This window comes from Megascapheus bottae, chromosome 14 (assembly GCF_031878675.1).
Source record: "Megascapheus bottae isolate mThoBot1 chromosome 14, mThoBot2.hap1, whole genome shotgun sequence".
Classification (NCBI taxonomy): Eukaryota; Metazoa; Chordata; class Mammalia; order Rodentia; family Geomyidae; genus Megascapheus; species Megascapheus bottae.
In genome coordinates, this window is record NC_143522.1 from 16,581,159 (window position 1) to 16,600,039 (window position 18,881).

Sequence of the window (18,881 nt, forward strand, 5' to 3'; positions counted from 1 at the left end):
TTCTATTCCTTAGAATCATGGTTTGCGGTTTGCTTGGCAACCTGATACAAATTACAGACAAAACAACTGAGCTAAAAAAACTCATGAGAAGATTCATGCAAAAATGTCTACTCCATTGGAAATCACAAGCCAAGTGACCAATGATGCAATTCTTTTCATGATTCAGAGGTTGACTTTAAGAAGGAAAGCATTTCTTAACTCGCCAATCAGAAACTCAAATTTTACTGGTTATTTAGACCACAGAGTAACATGTGTATTGTGTTAACTTTGGAATAAAATTGAGGGGAAAAAATTTTGATCTTCCATACGTTTCCTGTCCCCGTGATCATAGTTTCCAAAATATACTTTTATTTGTCATGAACTTGTCAATATGGCCTAAATAAAATTAGAATTCCACTGTATGCAATAAACTAAACTGACAGAGTAGTCTTTTTTTTAAGTTGCATGTGCTTTTTATTTATATATTTTGTTCAAATGTTTCCTTCAATAAGATTGTCTAAAGTAGCTACAAGGCAAATGAACTGGTAGCTAATTGCATAAATATTTGGATAGTCCTTAAAATTGGTCAGAATTATTCTTCCTCTAAAACAATGAATTAAGATTCTTGGTTTATGTTCCAAAGTAACACATGTTTCAAGACCTGAACAAAAAAATACATAAAAGGAAGCCTGGGAGGTACTTAGCACAGCACGTGACAGTTGGTAGATCTTCACTCAAAGAGAATCTTCCATCTACTTTTGCATCTTCCATTCATAATATTTTAAAGTACTATAATGGCGAGACACTGGTAAATTGTTGCAGTGAGTCCAACTCTTAGCTGTTTGTTTGCTTTCAGCAGGAAATACTAAGATGGCACATAAACCTTGACATAGATATTTAAGAGAAAAGTTTGAAGTTCCCTTTTTGCTAGTGCTTTTACTGCTAGTCCTGCGATTTGCTCAACATAGGGTCTTTTTGCTCTACCACTTGAGCCATACTTCCATTCCCAAAGTTTTGCTGGTTAATTGCCACTAAGAGCCTCATAGATTTTTTTTCTGTCGGGGCTGATTTGAAGTGAGATCCTCAGAGCTCCGTTTCTGGAGTAGCTAGGACTATAGATATGAACCACCTGCACCTGGCTTGTTTGAAATTTTAAATGTTGCAATGACCAAATTCAGTCTAGGGAAAGGATTTGCCCAGTAAATTGCCAAGTATATTGGTTAAAACTTCATTCTCTCTCCATGCATCTCCATGGCTACCACAGCCTCCTGCTCCGAAGGTCCATCCACTAAGACCATCAACTGAAGTCTCTCTGTCCTCATTGCTTTCCTATCTCTTCCAGATCTCCTCTCATGACTCATCTTTCCCATAAAGTCCTTGCATCCTGATTTTTTTTTTTTGCTTTCAGCTTATTTTTGTGATTTAAATTCCATCAGGCAATAGAGGTAGGGAGCCAAAAAGCTTTTTAATGAGAGACAGTGGAAGATAAAAGGGTAGAGACTTTTCTAGTACACTGACAAATAGCTACCATAATTGATTCAAACACAGGAACAAAAGTCATGAGAATGAAAACTGTGTGGGCACTGAAATATGTCATAGAAGGCATTAACCTGGTGAGTCATAGTGCCATGCTATTTGCACATTAGAACCAAATGAGAGGAGAAAAGTAGTTGCATTTCTACCTTTTGAGGGAGAAATTTTGCCTTTTTCCATGTGGATAAATTAAGCTTGAATATTTTGGAAACCCTAATAGAGTATGAGTGTAGATGATGACTTGTATCTGTGTGTCAGCATTTCAGACTCACTGCAGTTACCCTTGAAAATCAACATCTCTGGGACAAAAAGAGGTAAGAGCTGTTTAAATAAATATTCAAGTTGGAAAGACAATGACACAAACATGAAGGTATTTTACTGAAGGATATTGATTTCTTTGTTCTTTAGGTTTATATATGTTTAGGAATTTTTTAAGGAAATTATTAAGCTGTCAATACCAACAAGGTTTGCCCCAGTAAATGAATAAAGAAAAAAATGTGAGGGATTTATTCTGTGATTATTAGGAAATAGTAGAGTTAACCTTCTCAAGGAAATCCACTTTTAGTTTATACTATAAGCCATGTCCTTTGCCAGAATTCAAAGTTGTCTAATGGTAAAGGGAAAAATGACACCATATCCCTGGACCCAGTGTTGTGCTTTTTACCATCTGGATATTCAAATGATTTACAATAAAAATCTGTGACCCCAGATCTTAAGTAAAATCTGTGGCCCCATTTGCATGGCTGACGGCCATGATTTCAATGAATAATCCTAACCTAGTACCAAAAGTTATAATTTATGTAAAGTAGAAAGCTCTGTAGACAGAATTCACTAAACCATTTACCACTACAAATGTTTAATCCTGTACAAAAATACTGCATTCCTTTCTATAGGTGGCAAACAGACACTATTTGTGTCTGTTGGTGCTTTTCTTTTTCCTTTTGCCCATAGAATCCGGATTTGATTATTTTCTAAAAGAAGAGATAATTTTTTAGAAACCAAATATTTCCCTAAACTCATTATTAGTTTTAAAGTAACTCTACTTCTGTTAGCCAGTGTTATCTGGGAATAGGCATGTGAGCTAGCTCTGTCTGATGAGACAACAAATTAAGCTGTGAAAGGGGAATTTTTTAAAAAATGTTAACTGATTAAAAAGAAATACAATAAATGGTGCATGCCTGTAATACTAAGACTTGGGAGGTAGAGACAAGATGATAGTGAGTTCAAGTCTAGCCTGAGACAAATTGCAAGTTTCAGTATGAGCCATCTGAAAAGATCAAGTCTCAAAACAAAACCAAACAAAAAGGAAACACGGGAGAGAAACTCCTGTCTTGTACTCGGATTCTCTGAACTGAACACATGATCAGTGGACTTAAAAAGCCAACCTGAGGGCACCGGGAGTTTAGCCTAGTGGTAGAGTGCTTGCCTAACTTGCACGAAGATCCAGGTTCAATTCCTCAGTACCACATACATAGAAAAAAGCCAGAAGTGATGCTGTGGCTCTAGTGGTAGAGTTCTAACCTTGAGAAAGTCCAAGGACAGTGCTCAAGCCCTGAGCTCAAGGCCTAGAAGACTGGCAAAAAAAAAAAAAAGCTAACCTGAAACACAAGAGAGTTAAAATCGAAGTCACCAAACCAGCTGGGGACCAATAGTCACATCTATATCCTAGCTACTCAAGAAGCTAAGATCCAAGGATTGTGATACAAAGCTAGCATAGGCAGGAAAGTCTGAGACTCTTATCTACAATTAACCACCAAAAAACTAGAATTGGAGCTGTGGCTCAACTGGTAGTGTTAACCTTATGTGAAAAAAATAGAACTCAGGTCCCAAAATTTAGCCCTAGTACTAGTGTGCACTTACACACACACACACACACACACACACACACACACACACACATACACACAGACAACCAAACAAAATGATGAAATATAGAAAGGAAAAAACTTTAAATTGGTGAGTATATCTTAATATTGAATCAATATTGAAATTCATCTTCATATTTCTTGTTTAATGATTTAATGCATATTTTCACATTGTTGTTTAAGCTGCTTTTGATTAAATACCCTGTTACTTGCAGCTGAAACTGTCATAAATCTTATGATTGATTAATCCTGAGATTTATTTATAGGAAGGGACAGAGACTCCATATCTATTGAGGCTCTCGCTTAATCCCCTTCTATGTCACTGTGGCTTTTGTGACATTCTTTCCATCTGGAGCATCTTCTTTTGCTCTTTCCTCCTGAAGCATTGGCCAATATTTCCTCTATAATATTATCCTATACCCTTTGATGAAATGAGTCAGTCTATTACACGTTTTATATAAATAAGTTATTGTCTTTATCGCTATTATACATTGTATAGGCTCGCTGTGCCAGACACTGTGCTGAATGCTTATGTGGTTTATGTGCATAATATCCTGTGAATTACACCATTTTACAAATATTTGTTTCCTTTTTTGCTCTGCTGAGCTTCTAGAAAGTAAATATACTTCCTGCCAATCAATTCCAGGGCTTAATCATATGCATTGATTTGACTAATCGAATCTGAGCAGATCAGATGTACCTTATGGTTGAATGACAGTGTAAATGACTTCACATCATCTGCCTTTACTATGACAGTAGTTATCCTAAAGATGCTTCTTCAACACAAATTCCAGAATGAGAAGACCGATGCATGCAGCCTAGCAAAGCCAATCAAGTTAAATAAAATCTCCAGTAATCCACAGCCATCATGTAATCAGGAGAGGAAGCATAGATTAGTCTTTCAAGGCCAATCAGATATTCGGTATAAACTAACAAAGTGCCATTTAATCTAAACTTTATAAAGTAAAAAATGGCAATAACAATTACTACTAAGATCAGATGAAATAGACATCAGTTACAGTATTTAAATTTTTTCCTGTACAGAAATGATGGGTATATATTTATCTTCCATTAGATTTAACTTTTTAAGAATAAAGACTACATTATTTTTATTCTTCTTGTCCTAGTCTCTTGCACATTGTCTTCTTTATGAATTATATGTTTAGAAAGAGGGTTATAATTTTAGAGCCTATCTTCATGATTAAAACATCTTTATGACTCATATTTCACATACTGTGATACTTATAGTTTAAATGCTTCACTATTCTTTCCCTCAACATCCTTTGAAGTACAAAATACAACTCTTGTATGTTTTAAAATCAATAATCTGTAGAATAGTCCTATGTCTTAGCTGTCTTGAAGTCTATATCAGGAAAAATAATTTCAAGAGTGCTTCTGAATAAAATGCTATTTATTTACAATAAAATATGGTTTGAAAATTTTGTCAATCCAAAGTACTTTAATTGTTGTTTTATAAAATTTAAAATAAATAATTCTTTAAAATTCAATAAAATCTGTTTTGGAAATGTGAGAATTATTTTCATAGCTGAATTCACAAAGCTTAATGATAATTGAATATATGTGGAGGAGAAATTATGAATATATACAGAATATTTTAGCATTTCCCACGGATGTGTGCAAATACATATACAAAGAAATAAAGTATAGGAAATTAACTCCCATTATTGTGAAGACTGAAAAACCTCAAGATAAATTTGGCAAGCTACAGATCCAGGAGAGTTAAAGTACAATTTCTATCAAAGGAAGGCCTCAGAATTGGAAGGGTAAGTAGTAAGTAGTAGTAGTAGTATAAGTTCTAGGGTAAAAGTCAGCAGATTTGAGAACCCAAAGTACTGACATTTCCATTATGTCCAAAAGCTGGAAATAACCAATGTTCTGTAAGCAACAAGCAGGAGGCATTCTCTTATACTCCATAGCTCTTTAGTTAGGTAAATTTGACCAACCAGCATTAGGGAATGTGCTTAATCAGTCCAGATTAAAATGCTAATCTCATTCAGAAACACCTTTATAAATACACCCAAAATAATATTTGACACATGTCTAGGCACACTATGGTCCAGAAAACTTGACACAAGATTTCTTCATTTGACACACACACATTCAATATATTAAACATCTAGTCTTTCAACATTTCTGTTAAAAAAAATCTTTCATCAAAGAATTTTGACTCTAAATTAACTTTTCCAACTGAACCATTTATAAACAGGAGAAAAATTAAGACTTAGAGACTTGCTTCAAGAAATAAATATATATTTTACTAGTATATATATTATACCATATATTTAAAATATACTATATATTTTACACACACACACACACACACACACACACACAAACTAGTAAAAGCAGATATCAATCCATCTACAGCCAAGGTCAAGAGCAAAGGCTGTTTCATTGTTCTGTACCATTCTCCCTAAACATTTAATTGTAAATCCCAGTCCCAGAAGTAAAAAGAAATTAATAGGCACACATGAATACATAAGCCTTGAGGGCTGTTTATCCTGTTACAAATGCATACACAGAAGCACTTAGGAACACAAGGGGAGATAAAAGCTTTATTATAGCTTCCAAGCAATAGTAAAACACATTTTAGACATAAAAGACAACATTCCCATAGATAAAAAATGTGCTCTTTCTAGCTTTTCAGCCATTATATCTCATGCTAAAAAAATATAATCAAACACTCCATTTCTATTCCTAAATGCACAATTTCAGAAGTTTCATTTTTCTTACTAATATCCAAGTAAACCAATGATGTTCATCTAAAAATCAGGGCAAAAAGTACTAAATTCATAAGCACATAAATGATAAATCCCAGTCAAAGAAGTCCGTGATTTCAAATGTTACCGTTTAAATAAAGAAAGATACAAACATTTTTGACAATATCATTTATAGACTATTTCATTGAACTGTTATGTTTTTATTTTCAATTTGATGATTTACCCCTAGAGAAATATAAAATGATGTCTGATTCAATATTCTTCAAAATCTTAATACGTTTTTTCTTTCACTGTTTTCCTAAATAGCCTTGTTAGCAAAGTAAGATACAAACCAGCAATGACAACAAGCTTTTAATTGACCCATACATATCACCTTAACAAGCAGTGCCAGGTCAGAGCAGATTTGAAAATGGCTGTCATCTTGTTTTTGTCAAGTAGAAAATGTGAGACAGTCATAACCAACCTGTACTAGTGATAAATGCCAGGATCTGCTTGCTTGCTTAATAAATACATTAAAATTGTACTTGCTTTGATTTTTTAATAGATAGATAAGTTAGGACTATCACTGCATCATCTCTTCTATGAATTAATAAAAATATATGCCAAATAAAAATCATGTCTATAAATTAATCAAGTGTTAATTGCTAATGGAAACTCGCTCTTTCTCAAACTAAATTCACAAAATTTAAAGACTAATGAGTTATGAATGGAGAAGACATTTTATGAATGAGCGATCACTCCTACTTTAAAGGAGATTGAATCCATTTAATTAATTATCTCAAGGGCATCTTTACATAGCCCTCAAGGATATCTAAATAGAAAGATTCATGATTTCACCATCCTAAAATGGTATTGGCCCTAGGGTTGAAATTATAGTGTGAAAATGAAAGTGCAACTTCAACATTTAAATTTTCTCCTTGAGTGACAGCTGCAGATAGACACAGAAAATTGACGGAACTGTTAATGGATTTTGTAAGAGTATGATTGCCTAGAAATACATCATCGATGATACATAATGTTATTTGGCAGTTGCTGCAATGGGCAACAACCTTACCTGGTCTGTAGAAACTTACATGCACTCACGTTATCAGCCTCTGTATATAATTTGTTTGCTTAGCTACTTCTAATTTTAATCCTGGGAATCTTGAGGCTCACACTTTGAAAAAAAATTTTGTTAGATAAATTGTAATTGGCTCATTTTCAATTTGTGATAGGTCAGAGAAAAGCTTAAAAAAGAGAAATGGTAGATTAGCAAATTGCTAATTCATGTGATATGGACAAGTTTATGCTTAATGTACTAGAAAAAGAAACAAATTTTCTTGACTACCTTATATCCATCAGTCCTTGAGTAATTCACATATTTTGAAGTATTGTGATCCATTTACAAAAGAGAATTCCTAAAAGATCTCAGACAAATGCCATACTTCAAAATTTTGTGGGCTATAAACTTGGAAACCATCAAATCAAACATTTGACAGAATTCAAATTTAATACTTATATATTTATCCAGTCTACATTAGTAAAGTTTGATGTCATTCCATTTAGCTACTACTTAACAGAGCATGGTAGCCCATAGATATTACTAGATGCATAAGGAACTTTTACTAAAAAACATGAACAACTTTACCACTAGAGATTACCAACTATTTTTAGTTTCCTTCTCCATAAAAGTAGACTATCCAAATTACTTATATCAGTAAAAATAGTCAACATATTTCAGAAGCAGTAAGCTAAATTTTTAATTTTTATGGAAGCAACTATTAGTTTATTCAACTCAGGGCACTGGAATTTTGGAGCTACCACTTTCTAGGAAAACAGGTCAAACAAAACTAAGCTTTGCACCAGGGGCTCACATCAGTAATTCTCAATACTCAGGAGGCTGGAATCTAAAGATTAAAGCCCACAGAGGCAGATGAATCCCAAAGACTCTTCGCTTTGTGTAAGCAGCAAAAAGCTGGAGTGGAGATATAGCTGAGTGATGGCTAATCTGCCTTGAGCCAAAACACCAAGTGAGAGTAACAGATCCTGAATTCAAGTGACAGTTAAAGTGTCTCCCCTCAACAACAATCACACAATCTCACACACACACACACACACACACACACACACACGCACACACACACACACTCAAAAGATGAGTCTCTCCTTGCTAAATTCGTAGGTTGAATCCACTCACCTTGACCTGGTCATGAGAATGCAACCTTTGTGCCCAGTATTCATGTCTTTATAAAGGAGGCCCTGAAGGCTGCCATTCCTCTTCTCCCAAGGGAAGCTATCACAAGATGACAGTACCTATGTGTACCAGGCCTCCTCACCAAGCACTGCATCTGCCATGATCTTGATGTTAAGCTACCTTAATAGCAAGAACAGTAAACGAAGCATTTGGAGTTTTTGTAAATTACTCTGAATGAGTTATTTGGTTAAAGCATTTTGGATAAACCAAGATGGCTTACATGCCCACAAGAATGTCTGAAAGTGAAAAGACAGATAACAGAAGAAAGTGGGGCTTTCTTTTTTTTTTTGCCAGTCCTGGGCTTGAGCTCAGGGCCTGAGCCCTGTCCTTGGATTTTCTCAAGGCTAGAGCTCTACCACTTGAGCCTCAGCAGCACTTCCGGCTTTTTTCTATGTATGTGGTACCGAGGAATCAAACCCGGGTCTTCATGCATGCTAGGCAAGCACTTTAACCACTAGGCCAAACTCCCGGCCCCTGAAAGTGGGGCTTTCTTTTCATGGGTGAAATAAATCTAATTGCTTTCATCTTGCCTCTTAAAATCACCAGAATTTTCTGTGATTTTAATAAGAAAAGTCAAGACATAGAAAAAAACAATTCATCTGAGGGTATTCAGTAGCAGTTATGATTCATAATTGTCAAATACACCTGTCAATATCAAACATAAATATGAGTCTGGTTTTATTGGCTTGGAAAACATTAAACTAAAATAACCTAAACTGATACTTATTAAAATCTGTGAAGACATAGTATATATTACCCAGATATTGAGATGTATACGACTGCAGAATTTTAATTTTATACACTTGGTAATGGAGCAGATATACAAATAAAGTAACTAAGTAGAGAAAAATAGATATAAAGGTGGAGTTCATGAAATAAGAAAAATTATGACTTTCTTGGTAAGTTGTGAAACATAGGTTCTATAACTATTATAAATATTATTAGACATAATCATATTCATGCTATTTAGGCTATGATATTTCAGAGGTGAATTCATTTTAATATGTAGGCTACATACAGTATACATACATATATGTATATAATAATGTAAATGTGTATATGTACATGTAACTTACATACTGCTCCCTTGTTAAAACTGGGCAATTTAATAGATTTTAATACCCTTACAGAATTGCATAATCACCATTATACAATCTCAGTACATTTTTATCATCCCATAAAGAAACTTCATATCCTATACCAATCACTCTACAGCATTTCCTGGTTCCTTCCTTTCTTCCCTAGACAATCATGAATCTGCTTTCTGAGTCAGTAGACTATCTTATACTGAACAAGCTATACAAATGGAATTGCAATAGACATAGTCCTGTGTGCTTTTATTTAACACATTATTGTGAGTTTTGTGCACATTGCAGCATATTACAGTATTCCATTCCTTTTCCAATTAAACAGTGGCATTATCTTATATGACCACATCATAATCTCTACTCATCAGTTAAGAAGCTTTTGAGTTGTTTCTTCTTTGTGAGTTATTACAAATAATAGTGCTATGACAAGGTGCATGCCACTTTCATGTGAAAATAGGCTTTTGTGCCATGTGTAGAAATCTATGAGAGGAATGCTAGGTCATTTGATAATTCTATGTTAAATCTTCAGAAGAACTTCTAAATTGTGTTCCAAAGTGGCTACAATTTATAATCCCATGAGTGATTTATAGGAGTTCCAATGTCTCCCACGTTCCCTGACAATTGTGTTTCTTTCTTAATTATAAATATCCATTTGGTATGAAGTGGCATGTATTTGTGGTTTTGGTTTATAGTTTCATAATGACTAATGAAGCCCGACATCTTTTCATGTGCTTATTCAACATTTCCATATCTCTTTGAAGAACTAGCTGTTCAAACCCTTAGTCCTTTTTTTTGCCAGTCCAGGGACTTAAACGGAGGGTCAGAGAACTGGCCTTCGGATTTCTCAAAGCTAGAGCTCCACCACTTGAGCCACAGCATCACTGCCAACTTTTTCTATGTATGTGATATCAAGGAATCAAACCTGGGTCTTCATGCATGCTAGACAGGCACTCTTACCATTAGGCCAAACGTCCCCCACCCCTTATTCAATTTTTAAATTGGGTTGTTATTGTCTTACTGACTCACGAGAGTTTTTCACATAATCTAGATTCAAGTCCCTTATCAGATATATGATAGTCAAATGGTATCTCCCATTCTGTGGACTGTCTTTATGATACTCAGTCTTCTCTTTTAGCACTTAAGCTTTCAGTGTCATTTGTTTAACTCAAAGCCACAGAGGTCCATACCTCTTTCACTTTTAGGTCTTTTACATTTAGATATGTTGTCCACTTTGATTTAGTGTATGATATTAGGTAGGAACATAAATTCATCTTTCGCATATGGATATCCTCTGTTTAAACAGAATTGTTGGGATTTATTTTGGGTTGATCACTCAACTTCACTGATGCTTCTATTTCCCCTTTTGTTAGTCCTCCTATCATTGTGTAATGGGCTTTGAAGTCAAAAGTATGAGTCTTCCAAGTTTATAGTGTCTTAAAGATTGCCTTGGCAAGCCAGGTGCCAGTGGTTCACTCCTGTAATCCTAGCTACTCACAAGGCTGAAATCTGATGGTTATGGTGTCAGTGAGACTCTATCTCCAATTTATCTCTCATTAATCACAAAGAAAGCTAGAAGTGGATCACTCACCTTGAGCAGTAAAGTTCTGGAACAGCACCTAGGCCCAGAGTTTAAGCACCAGTACTGGTTAAGAAAACCAAACTATACTCCTTATGGATGAATTTTAGGATCCATTTATCAATTTCACCAAATAAAATCTGGTATCTTTGGATATGGATATTGATCATGTCAAACTTGTAAACATTAACTCTTTACTACATTTAATCAGGCATAAACTATTGCTATGATTATTTAATAAACCGATACGTAAGTTTCAAATTTTGTGAAAAGTTTAAAATCTTATTATACTTTATAAACAAGTAGTTGGCAATGTCAATCAACACATTTGATAAAAAGTGGTTAATTATTAATGCATAGACACAAAGTTAGGCCCTCAAAAACTATTAAAGATATATAAATTATATCAAGTCCAAAATATGAAAGAGAAAAATTTTAATCCATATATGTATATTCAATTTAATGTCCATAAAATGTAATTTTATACTAATTAGTTGCAGTTTGACACTTGAAATATTTGCATATCTATCAGGGTTTTTAGTCCTCGGTTCCTCCTGACATGCAGGAGGGATAGAACATGCCCCCACCAGGACAAGCCGAGAAAGGAGAGGGCCGACTGACCGCCTGCACCCAGCCCTCCCTCGCTGGAGGACAATCAGACGCATCAGGGAGACCAGTCAAGGCAGGAACTCATTTATTGAGGAAGTCCATTCAGCTAATATAGGATACAGGAGCCTATCAGCACAAAGGTGGGCAGAACAGGGAGGTTCACGTGTTTACTCTCACTATAGGTCTCAGAAAAGAGTGATAAAGCAATAACACATTCGTACCCAATGGTAATCAAGTCTCAGCAGAAAGTGATTCACAATACCGACAATATACCTCAAAGTTAGGTATGGCATTCATACATGACAGCTCATTTCTTTATGTGGTTATCCTACTCAGTGATGCAGAATCATGGGCCAGCCTGACTCTGCACTCGGCTCCCAACACATATCAACATATTAACAGCTAACTTAGATAAATAGACCTGACAGTTTATATCTAACAATTCAGGATTAATAAATTCATTTATGTTACAGTCAGAGTATATATAGTGCTTATAATTATTTTAATATATGAAAATTTCAGTATAAATTCTGAACTTACAGACTAAAATTTTTTTCTGTTTCTTTGAAATATAAAAATGTTACATGCCATCTTTCTTCAGGTTGGTTAATCTACAATATAGAATTCAGGGAATATTAGATAATACAATACTCTAAGAAAACACATTTTTTTCCCACTGGTTTACTTTCAAAACCATTTTCCCTTGGTTTTGAAGGTGAGTAAATGTGCTTGTTAAAGCACTAGACAGGTCAACCACATTTAGTAATGGGATGTATCAGTCCCCAGGCAGGCCCTATTAAAGTATTTTTAATTCCATTTGGAAAGAAAAGCTTTATTATATAAGCCTTCTAATTTATGGTTTGTTTACTAAATAGTAGTGTATTGGTTGCTCAAAGGGCTCTAGTTATGTTTAGCCTTTGATTTATTCACTTTTTTATATGGTAACTTTAATGATGCCCAAAGCAAAACAAGGTTTGATTAAAAAACTTTAAAATAACTTCCCTGGAACCTTTTTAGAAATTCCATAAGAGTTTACATGATAGAATGACCATTTCCTTTAGTGAACAGATTTATACCATAAAGAAATGACTATCTTTTTAGGTACCACCTTGTTATATAAGCAGTGAATTATTAAAATATTTTTGCCTAGTATCAGCTAAATGTAAAACGCTAGCTGTGATCCTTACTTTCAAGACAGAAAATTTTGGTAAAGCATTTGTGATTATTTCTTTGTTTTAATTGTTCAGCGTCTCTCAGTCCCATATACATTGGAAATTTGAATATAACTAAAAAGAATGAATGATTTTGTCTTTTTATCCAATAAATGTTTCAGTGGCCTCCTGGTAACTTAGTGTTTGAACAGTAGCTTAACTTGACGTGAAAATTGAATAAGCAAGAATTTCAGATGAAAAATACATTTGCAAATTTACTATACCACTAATGCTACTGTTTGATGTATATAATTGGTTTTGGAAATGTCAAATTTTTCAATATCTAAAAGAGTGTGCCTAAATAAACTTGGAAGATTTTACCCTTTGGCAGTTTAATATTTTTTCAATTTTGAGTTTCATAAAAGAAGCCATAGATACTATGCTAATACTATAGAAATTATATAACTTTCAAATTCTTGTAATTAAAACAAAATTAAAATACCTGAAGTACTTTGGGTATTGCAAATTAACTTCTTATGAGAATAAATCACCATTTAGAAACATATTTCAGTATATTGTGGAACTAATTGTATTCTAAGAGACAATTATATGAATATCAATAAAATTGTTTTAGCTTTAGTAGATAGTACTTATTTTTACTACATTTTAACTTCTAGTCTGCCAATCCTTGGTACTTTCTTTCCCTCTGTCTCTCTCTCTTTCCCTCTCCCTCTCTCTCTCTCTGTCTCTGTCTGTCTGTCTGTCTGTCTCTCTCTCTCTCGTTTCTTTTGGGGGAGGTATTTTCATGACCCTATAAGCAAAGGATTTATGAGTAACAACATCTTAAGTTTTAGAAGTTAAAGATGTTGATTTCACCAAGTGAATAGTAAATCTTAAACTGATACTCCTTGTCTTAAATTCATCTACTTTGAACACCCAAAATTGGGGGATCTTTTCTCATTATCACATTGTTCTGCATTTTTCACTATAGCCAGTTGCAATCCTTTCTACTATCACTACTTGAGGGTGACTGTTCTCAACTATTCATTCTTTCAAGGATATATGTAAGGTTTCACATTATTGCAGGAAGTATATTCTAGGACAATTTAAGGTAAAACTGGAGATCACAACCAGACTGAGAACTGCTTTAGATCTCTATATTAAATAAGCATTGGATGGGAATGACTGCTGTGTAATGGAAGTCTTGGAGAGTCAAAGATGAGTCAGGGTGAAAGGGAAAGATAAACCAAGATATTCTTACAAGTTCCAGCCTTGTGCTACCACTCTATCAGAGGTGACTCTATGTCTCAGAACTCTTCTAAAGAACACACATCTGTCTTAGTTACCATGACAAATTCTTTAGACTTGGCAGCTTACAGACAACAGAGATTTATTTCTTACAGTTGGTGCTGAGTAATCCCACACCGATGGACCAGTAGATTCATTAATATAAAGCCTATTTTGTGCTTTCTGGGTCCCTCCCCCCACCCACACACACCTACCATAAAGGGCAGGTGATCTTTCCAGGTAGTCTTTAGAGAAGGCACTAATTCCATTCGGGAAGCTTCTCCCCTTGAGCTCTGTTCACCTGCTAAAGCCCACACCTCATTATCCCAGCACACTGACACATGACTTGAAGGCACATAAAAGGTAGCCTGTAGCGGCAAACCCACCAAAGTGTGGGTGAACAGTTCAGAGTTTATTGAAGCCATTGAAGGCATGGGGGAGGAAATTATTTAAATTCGACTTCCCACCAAAAATTTCAAAGGCTCTCATTAGATATTTCTTTTCTTTTCTAAATCATACCAGAAATTTTCTTCTTATTATTTTCTTTCACTATTTTCTGTCACTGTTACCTAACTTCTCTTTTTTTCCCAGGATCATAGAATACCCCACATGTTTAAACTGTTGAACATGACTATGCCTCAATTAGGACCATCATTATCACAGTCAGAAAAACTGAAAGCCTTCTGAATTATATCACCAACTTGTCATGGGGAAATAAGAAACAAGTATTTTTAAATCATCATGACTATCCAGAGTCATTGTCCATGAAAACCATATTGTATATAGACACAAGGCCCGCCCCCATTCTATTTCTACCTTAGTCCCACTCTGACTCTTTCTTCATATCTTGAAATTCAGGTCTACCTTGATCAAGACCAGAGACAGATTTGGTTTTCAAAAAGGGATTTTTCAATGACAATTAGTGCCATTTCTTAGGTACCTGACAATAAGATGAGTACTTTGAAATAATTACATGTAAACTCCCCAAAGTCTATGAAATAGGTGTGACTTTTTTACATCTACTTCTTGGCTTTTCCTTGTCATGATGAAAGGGTGTTCAGCTTGGTGTTTGTATCTGTAGTGGGGAAGAAAGTCAGAAAATGGACTGATCACTACTCAGGAACGTGCTGACCAAGAGCAGAGGTTAAGCAGCCCGGGACTGGCCTTCATCTTACATGTCAGTCAATGGTTTGATAAGACAATGTAATTAAGCCATATTGAAATTTAATTCCCTGAGGTTATGTAGTGCTCAATAGCATCTCAAATGGTGTCACCTTCGTGATCTTCTCGGATCTCCATGGCAACCCTTAAGACAAAGTCAATGGGATTCATCAATGAGGAAATATCTATTAGAAATCTACCAGAGGGCATATGCAAAAGCGATGACATTTTCTTGTCCACTTTCATATGTTATGCCTTTGGAACATGGTTATATGTACTCACATGGCCACACATCTCATAAGTATATGATTGCCTATGTGAACATGAGTTAGATGGTGTGTCTCAAAAGAACTTATAAGGCTGAGTCAGTCAATGCAGACTAACCAGAGGATGAGCACCACTCCAAAAAGGGGAAAATAACATTAACAATGTCAAACTGGAAAAATATACGTTAATAATTTCTTTTTCATTCCTTTCAGAATGAGTTAGAAAAGTTACATCAAGGCACCATAGCATATGCCATGTACATTACCAAATGAACAAGAAATACTACAAGGCAGCAATCGTGTGTCTAAATACAAAGAAATGGCATGATCATAACAATATAATTGATATTTTTCTTTCCTTCTTTATTTTTCTTTCCCTCTCTTTCTTCTTTTAAATTTTATTTTATTTGTTATTGATGGGGTAATGTATAGAGGGGTTACAGTTACATTCACCAGGTAGTAAGTGCATTACTTCTTACACATTGATACCCTTTCTCATGTTCTCTTTCTTTTTTTTGTACGTGTGTGTGTGTGTGTGTGTGTGTGTGTGTACATGCACATATGATGGACCTGGTAGTCACTATCCTTTAACATTTTCACTCAAGGATAGCATTCTACCACTTGAGCCACAGCTCTAAAATTTTTGGCTTTTTTCTGGTTAATTGGAGATAAGATTCTCACAGACTTTTCTGCCTGGGCTGCCTCCTGAGTAATTATTATTATCATCAGAATTTTTCATACAAGAGACTAAGGCTGAAATTTTGCTGATAGCCCAATGTTACCCAGCCTGAAAATGGTCTTATCTAGGATTTCCTATGTGTGCTAAGCAGTCGAAGCATTGTTTCAGACATAAGGCAAAGATTCCTGGGGAAGACAGATAAAACAGAGAGCTGCCAAGCTCCACAAATTTACCAAACAAAAGAAATTCAGGCAATCTCAAACTAGAAAGTTACAAATATGAGTAGTGTGTAACAATTCATGTGTTCAAAATGGAGTTGATTCTATGGCGACAAGCTCAGTCAATAGAATCAGATTGTTGATATGAAATGGATAAAATGGACAATATAATGGATATGGTTAACTTGATTCTTTCTATGTGAAAGCTATGTGATGAGAAAAGGGAGTTGGAAAGAATGGGAAGGAAACTCCTGAAAAGAAATCCAACACATACACCTTAAGGATCATGTATGAATTTTCACTGAGAACCAAGTGCAGAAAACAGGAGAAGGATCAAAGGTCTTACAATAAGCAGGTAAGTATCTGAGTTACTTGTTTGAGGTAGGGTCTGGGAAATAATTTTCTGATTAATCTCTTCTTAGGAAAAACAAAAGAACTTCTCGGAAGGAACAGCAAAGAACAGAAGAATTAAATCACAATCAATACAGGAGACTTACCAGAGATGCTTATATCAAGTTCCTTGTTTCTCAGAGCCTCACCTTAAACTCTTCCTATTCATATCACTGTTCTGGGATTCCAGAATAATGACGCACAAGACCTGTGCAATCACGAATGAATGCTACACACCTGTGAGTTTGTTTTCCCTTACTCAGGGTTTTCTGTGGGGTGTGTGGTGAGGAGTTACAGAATGCACAAACAATGGTATTTCAATTCATTAGATGGTTGCAGAAATTCCTGCCATGAATTCCTCCATCTTTGTTACATCCTCCTCTGTCATCCAACTCTGGGACACAAGGAAAGACAGTGATAACACAGAGGTATCATTCTGGGATTATTTTAGTTCCTTATTCCATCACAATGTGCTCTCTGCAATACAGTATGGCAAGCTGTAAGCCTGATGCTTATTTTATAAGCCCTGCATAAGTCTTCTAGCTATCATCTCTACAGACTTACAGAGAGTAATAATGCCTTACTCAAGTAGACTGGTGACAAAAGGCAGAAGGTAAACATGCCTCTAAATAGCTATCACACATTCACTCACAGCCTGAAAGTCCACATTCTATTCTAAGAAATATTGTTCTGGCTTGCTTTGCTTTGCTTGTAGAACAGTAAATATTCAACCATTGAGCTATGCCTCTATTATAATTCTGGAAAAAAATTTTATTGGGTCCTCAGATCCCATTTATTCTTATTTTAGATGCAATTCTAGAAATTTCATGTAGGATAGGATTAATCTAAAACAGCATCACAGGCACTCCCATATGTTTTTTGGCAAGAGACTTAATCTTTCAAAATTTTTCTCTTGTCCTGGAAAGTAAATATAAACTAGAGTAGGCATGAAGATATACCCACTAAATCTATGTACTGTATAAACACCAAGCAAGTGTCTTATATGATTCATGGGACTATATGGCAAACCAACAAATTTATCTGAGGTTCAATCAGAGTAATAATCCTTTCTATTGTGAAGAAAAATGGGTTGAATTGAAATTATTGAGAAATCACTCAATGATCATGACAGTGGAGGCTGGCTATAATATTTTTAAAGGGTAGCTTCAGTTTATGTAATTGCCTTTTATTGTTATCATTAATATCTTCCTACACATTCAAAACAAACAGCAATCTGAACTAACCCTTATTGCATGATATTAAAAAAGGATGAGAAAAAAGGGTTAGTAGGGCTAGGAGTTTGGCCTGGTGGTAGAGTGCTTGCCTAGCATGCATGAAGACCGGGGTTTGATTCTTTGGTACCACATATGTAGAAAAAGCTGGAAGTGGTGCTGTGGCTCAAGTGGTAGAGCTTTAGCCTTGAGAAAGCCCAAGTATAGCCCCAGAGTTCAAGCCCCAGGACAGGCAAAAAGGGAAAAAGAGGGTTAGTGTATATTCTTTCCTGCTCTGACAAAGACAAAATAAGTAGAAATATTTAGGAAATTCATCATCCAGAGAACTAAACATTTCAAGACATATTTTGTTTCTAAAACATGCAGGCCTAAAATCTCAGTTGTTCAAAACAATAGAGTTAATTCAAATTAAAGGAAATCACAAGGTCCCTGCGGCATATTGAAAAATAGGATCATTGTCTTCCCATTCACTCACACATCAAGATTGCTTAACACTCTGCTTTAGCCTTGATCTGAAGAATTCCAAGGTAAGACTTGATATGGAAAGAGTGAACAGCTTTCATACTTTCTCTTTCAGGACTTAATGCTTTCCCTGCTTAGTAGTTGTGTCTTTTGTAATGGGTTTATTTTAATTCAGGTACTTGCTTTATTTTTTATTATTACTTTCATGTGTGTGCTACATGTGGTCTTGAATTCTCTCACTTGGCTTCTTTGCTTAAAGCCAGCTTTTTATCGCTTGAACCACACTTCTTCCAGCTGTGTGATGGCTAATAGGAGATCAGAGTCTCATGAGCTTTTCTGCTTGGACTGACTTCAAATCCTGGTCCTCAGATCTCAGCATCTTGAGTAGCTAGGATTACAGGCATGAGAAAC

General features: G+C 35.2%; 1 long non-coding RNA gene across 1 annotated transcript; it reads left to right on the forward strand.

Annotated features, from left to right (window-relative positions):
- The first annotated feature begins 1,729 nt into the window (after window positions 1-1,729).
- Window positions 1,730-17,166, forward strand: LOC150054758 (uncharacterized). The gene is made up of 3 exons (XR_016537654.1): window positions 1,730-1,826; window positions 16,809-17,015; window positions 17,106-17,166. It is a non-coding gene; the product is annotated as an uncharacterized LOC150054758 (long non-coding RNA).
- The last annotated feature ends 1,715 nt before the right edge of the window (window positions 17,167-18,881 follow it).